Raw genomic sequence first — 6515 nt, forward strand, 5'->3', positions numbered from 1 at the left:
GACCACTAGTGTAGTGTGTAAGTTCTTATTGGAGGAAATTTTCTGCAGGTATGGTTGTGTGGGTAAGATCACTGCGGATCGTGGTGAATTGGATGCAGATGAAGCTAGGGAGTTTTTCTCTCAGCTAGGAATCAAGTTGGCTCTAACCAGAGCATATAATCCAGAGGGAAATGGGAAGAGTGAAAGAGGGCATCCGCCGATAGTGAAAGCATTAGCCAAAGCATGCAGTGGACAGATTGGAGAATGGCCGAGACTTCTACCATTTGCTTTGTGGGCTGATCGTACGACTCATAGTGTTACCACAGGATATATGCCTGCAGAGTTAATGTATGGTCAAAAACCTGTTATGCCGATTGAGACTTGTGCTTTGACTTGGTCAGTTTTACCTTGGCAGGAGGATTTGACGAGAGAGGAGCTCTTAGCTCTTCGGATTCGACAGTTGGAAAGGAGACCTGAGGATATTCAGCTAGCTATTGACAGGTTGAAGGTTGCTACTCTAAGAAATAAGGACAGGTTTGACAGTAGGCATCGCTTGCGGCCAAGAGCAATAGAAGAAGGAGATTGGGTATTGGTCTTTGATAGCAGCCTTGAAAATCAGCATACTACACTTTGGAAGATGGTGAAAAGATGGTTTGGGCCATACATAGTTAGATATGTTTTTGATAATGCAACATATGAGCTGAGTGAATTGGATGGGACAGTGCTTAGAGTGCCTATTTCTGGAAAAAGAATCAAGATTTTCAAGAAAAGAGATGATGAGGATTATGCATTGGAAGAATTTTCAAGAGAAGAGCAACGACAAGAAACTCCAATGGAAGAGACAGATGATATGGCTGAAAATCTTGTTGATCTACCGGAAATGCATAACGAAGAGATTGATTTGTTTGTGGATCTTGATGATAATGATCATGGGTAGTTGGCCCATCCGGAGGATGCGCAGGATTAGAGGGGGTGGATGTCGTATTGCTGCGCATTCGAGGTGTGAAAACCACCCAAAAGTTGTGCGTGTGATTTGATACTTTGTACATACTTAGTTGTTATGTTTGCTCTTTCATTCTATGCTGAAGACAGAGAAGAACATGGATTTTTTGATATTTTAAGATATGCCGATTATGGGTTTTGTGAGGAAGTACTAAACTATTTCCAAGAGATGCAAATCGAAGTACATTGGAGGATAAATATGCCAAATGTGGGAGCTTGCTTGATGTTCAGCACATGTTTGACTGCATACCACAATGTAATGAGTATTTTTTGGAGTTTCCTTATCCTTGGCTATGTTGTCAAGGGAATTCAGCTATTTGCGTCCATGACGAGGGTATATGGCACTATGGTGGACTTACTAGGATTTTGGCTTGGCAAGTGGGAACAACATTAAGCCTACTCCTTTTCATTTGTGTGCAATACACCACATGCAGAGTATTGTAGTAAAAACTGAACTTGGTTAAAACTCTTTGTATAGAGTATGCTGCGGTGAATACTCTCTATATAGAGTATGCTAAAAACAAAGGCGGTCTCTTTTAGGATTGATTATGGAAAAAGGTACCAAAAATGATTGGAGGGAAATCCGGAAAGGGGGGGAGTTTTGAACGTGGGAACAGAGGAGGATGGCATGGGGGCGCGGAAATCTGAGGAAGAGTATTCGAGGATTGATGGGGAGGAAAACAGGGAGCGCTGGGGTAGCAATATGAACGTCAAGGACGGCGACGGAAGAACTGTGACGATGGAGGAAAACTGAGAGGAGCACAAGTATCAGTTGCTTTGAGCAGATTACAAAACCCATAAAATATACGACTATGGATATATTAAAGACATGGACTAATGTTGGTCTGATATATACTCGGGAGGATATGTTTACTTCACAGACTTACCCCAAGGACGAGATATCACATGCTGATGGTGAAAAGCAATGGATGTCTCATCTGATTTAACAGAGCTTGGAAGATCGCCTGTTGCTGTTTTCTGTGCTGGTATCAAGTCAATTCTTGACATTCCCAGAACGTTAGAGTACCTTGAGACTGAAGGTGTTACTGTTATTGGATACAAGACCAATGAATTTCCTGCTTTCTTTACTCGCCACAGTGGCTGCAAGGTACCTTGTCGTGTTGATTCTCCAGACGAATGTGCAGATATCATATCATGTCTTCGATTTCCGAGGCTTATGCAAACTTGTTTAGGGGAAAGAACCCCAACATGACCCTCCCCATAGGGTCTCATACAAGGTGCGAACTCTAGTTTGGATTTATAGAGTGGACTACTCATTGGGGTGCCAATCCCGAAAGAACATGAAGCAGTTGCCAAGCCGATTGAGTCAGCAATCAGTAGTTCTTTGCAAGAAGCATTGAAGCAAAAGATTAGTGGAAGCACAATCACCCCCTTTTTACTCAAAAGAGTCAATGAAATTACTGGTGGAGCCTCGCTTGCTGCAAACATAGAGCTGGTTAAGTCTTCTGCAAGGGAAGTCTGATGACAATGTGACCATCATATTGAATGATATCTCATCGTGGTTGGATGACAGAATAAGGTCCCAGTCCGTTCATGATTGAGGATTTCCATCTTCATATGTAGTAAATTATTGTTACCCGAGGGGAGACTTATCGAGTATCGATGTTTCGTATTAAGGAGTGATTTTGCTGGTTTTTCTCCTATGCCAAGAACAGATTTGTGACTTCAAATTCCTTATAGTATTGGACATTATTATGATCTGTACTAAAACTGTTTTCTAAACCTCTTGTATATACCTCTGAGGATCTTCTGTATTCGTCTTTTATTGCTGCTGTAACTATTCTGAAGAAATATAAATATGATCCTTTGTGGAGGCCGCCACTATTGACGATCTATCCTTCTATCCTGAAATTATTCAAAGTCCTCAGTGGTTGCGACTTGGCTTTCGAAAACCCTTCGACAACGTGTGCATCTATTTTCGCGTGTATATGTGTGTCGATTGTTCAGATAGACGCGAGTATAGATGCAAATATAGACGCGAAAATAGCCAATATAGATGCGTAGTTAAACGCAAATATAGACGCGCATTTGGGCTTTATTATAATTTTTTGTTTTTAAGATAAGTTTTGATAGTGAATTCTTATCATAAGTTTTAATGTATTTATGATGATTTTTGTGTATTTAAAATTGAGATCTTATATAAACATATGAATGACAAATATTTTGATGTTGTCATGAATTAGGTTTAATCATGTCGACGTCGTCATCACCTAGTGCGGTGCAACCTGGTGAGTCAATGAGCACATCCTCAAGTGAGAATGAAACATTGCGTCTTCATAATCGAGATGCATGGCTACGATGAACAATTAAATGCATGTGTGATCGTTGTCGAGGGTGTATTTTTCGAGCACGTTGAATTGCAATGTCACACCTCAGCTTGTATGGAGAATGGGATCGAGAAAAATCACCGGTATTCATTGTTTTTTTTAACCACTAAGATTGCATGTCTATGTTACGGGAATTATATATCAAAATACATGAAACTCTCTTTTGTGGTTGAGCAAGATGCGGTGCCACATCCTCAGATGCTCCCTCCCAGGTGTCGAGAGGCTGCAAAACATCGACGCGAGGAGGCAGAGTCTTCAAGAAGAGTAGAGACTGACGACCATGATAGTAGCCCTCATGAAATGCCCCATCAAGTCGTAGAGGATGAGATTTTGGAAAACATGGTACACCATCTATTTTCGCAATCGGTTTAGGGAGAAGGTCACTCTACGAAGCCAGATAATCCACTATATGTAGCATCAACTACTCCGTTGTATGAAGGTTGTACGTACTCCGTTCTTCGTGTGTCCCTCGAGATACTTAACTTGCAAACAATTTATGGATGGAGTAATGTCAGTTTGGATGCGTTATTGAAGTAGGTATCAATTCAGTTTGGCTTATGAATCATAATATTAATTGTTAATTCTATTTTGAAATCAGACAGAAATATATGTTGGTGGTTTTTTAACTCACTTTTAAAAATATATGTAGGTTATTATCACAAATGCTTCCAAAAGGAAACAAATTGCCAACTAAGAGAGAGTAAGCAAGACATTACTTGACATCTCTGGGAGGCCTTGATTATGTCAAGATCCATACATGTGTCAATGATTGTGTCTTATTTGTGGCGAATCAATCCATTTGGCATCAAAAGCATATCATACACTGTATGGCCAGTGGTATTGGTGAACTATAATATTCCTCCATCCATGGAAATTAAAAAGAGACATGTGATGTTGTCCCTTCTGATTCTTGGAAAGCACAAGGTAAAAAACATGGACATTTACTTAGAGCCTTTGATTGAAGAGTTAGAAATATTATGGGAAGGTATTGAGGTGCAAGATACAAGTGCATCTACATCCTCTAGAGATTTCACATTGAAGGCCATGTTGTTGTGGACCATGCACGACTTTCCAGGATACGGAGAGTGTTCAGGTACATGTATATAACTTTATATTTGAAATTCAAGACTTGAATCAATTGCATTTTATTAATTCACTTATTTTTTCAGGTTTAACCACGTCAGGATATCATGCACGTCGTATTTGCGGTCCCTCTCTAGTTTCCTCTAGGCCGGCACGTTTAAAGAAGGTTATCTACGACAATCATCATCGATTTCTTCCTATTGACCATCCCAAATATGTTCTTCCTACTAATGGAATGGCTCCACAATCTCTAACCATTCGAGATTGGAAGGAGAGATGGATTAATGCGGACAGCCACCCTCCACTTGGCATGAGTCGGTAAGAAGTCCATTTCTCTTGATTGACTTTAAAGTATTTAGCATGATGAATTGTTTACATAATATATTGTTTGTTTGTTAGGTTCTCTATATTTTTTCGTCTTCCGTACTGGACTGAACTCAAGATCAATCACCTGTTGGACCCCATTCACATATTCAAAAATGTTGTATCTACATTGTGGGATCACTTGATAGGGGCTCATGATTCAGTTAATGTAAGGGAGGATTTACGTAACATTGGTTGCATGAGATGAGCCTGGCCACGCATTGGACCCAGAGGAAGGATTGAGCTACCCCATGCACCTTGGATGTTGTCAAAGAACGAGGAAAAAATAGTGAAGGAACAAATATATAGCTTTCGAACACCCATAGGATGTATGAGATGTCTCAAGGGAGCCTTCATAAAGAAAAAGAAAAGAGGTGTGGAGCAACTATCTGGTTTGAAGTCCCACGACTGGCACAAAATGATTCAAGTAAGGGTATCTCTAACCATGAATATAGTAATTAGTGGAGTAACTATGTGTAAACTTTGGGGTATGATGACTTTTTCCTCAACTAATCATTTGATCTATGAATATTGTTTACATTCAGTTCATACTTCCTACTAGCATATCCCATTGTGCCTCCAAAGATGTACGTGATATCATTTACAAGATGGGAGAGCTTGTGAGGTGTGTATACATTGTATCTTTTCATTATATATCTTTGAATTTCTACACAAAAATAAACAATTCTCAAATACATCTTGACAAATACATGAGCTCGAAGGAAATTGATCCAAACACATTGCAAGATGCTCGAGTATTATCTGTTGAGGTGGTTTGTTTGGTGGAGGAAATTTTTCCTCGATCCATTTTGACTACTCAATTACATTTACTCGTACATTTGATTAATGAGATCACACTTTGTGGGGCAGTTCATGTAAGGTGGATGTTTTTTCTTGAGCGCTTCATGAAAACCTTGAAAGATTTTGTGAGGAAAAAAGCACGGTCTGAGAGAAGCATGGTTGAGGGTTGGTTAGTGAAATCATCCCTTATTTATATCTCTGAATATCTTGCTGAAGTGGATCCCTCTCAACCACGACTATGGAAAGATGATGAAGACTTGAGGATGACCTCTATAGTACCTCAAGGAAAAGGTATGAGTAAAGTGCTAACAAAAGAAGAACTTCGTAAGTTAAATAGTTTTTGTGTGCTCAATAGTGATGTAATGAGCAAATGCGTGACACTATATAATGAAGCAAGGGCAAGAAGAAAAAGCAAAAGACAAGAATTTCGCACTAGATATGGACGTAATGTCTCATTTCCAGATCATCTAAATGCGCTCCCACGTCATATTGATATAGATTGGTTACATGAGGAAATGGAGAGAATGGAAAAAGAGGAGGAAATTAATATATCTCAAGAAGAGTGGGAATATGCACGAGGTTGTTTATCAAAGGTGAGACATACTATTAATTAATTTGTTTCTATAAGTTTTATTTTATATAAATAATTGACATGTTTGATCTTTTATCTTTTACTACTAGTGCACATTATTCAATGCACTTTGGTGTGAGGGTAAACATCTTCGAACTCAATGTACAGATGAAAAGAGAAATACCGAAGATTGTGGTGTCCTTGCTCGCTTCGAGGTTGCCAATGGTACCATGGAAGGTTATTGTGGCTTGATCCAAGATATTCTGAAGCTTGACTTCAGACGATTCTTTATATATATACTGGAAGTGAAGTGGTTTAAAGAAGTGGTAACAAATGGTGAGCATTGCACAATCAGACATCATCCAAGT

At 39.4% G+C, this 6515-nt stretch overlaps 1 pseudogene; it reads left to right on the forward strand.

Annotated features, from left to right (window-relative positions):
* Positions 1-1906: 1906 nt before the first annotated feature.
* Positions 1907-2464, forward strand: LOC148033081 (pseudouridine-5'-phosphate glycosidase pseudogene; annotated as a pseudogene).
* The last annotated feature ends 4051 nt before the right edge of the window (positions 2465-6515 follow it).

Source organism: Lygodium microphyllum, chromosome 8 (genome assembly GCF_053477565.2).
Source record: "Lygodium microphyllum isolate KBCC chromosome 8, Lygodium_microphyllum_v1.1.10, whole genome shotgun sequence".
Taxonomy (NCBI): Eukaryota; Viridiplantae; Streptophyta; class Polypodiopsida; order Schizaeales; family Lygodiaceae; genus Lygodium; species Lygodium microphyllum.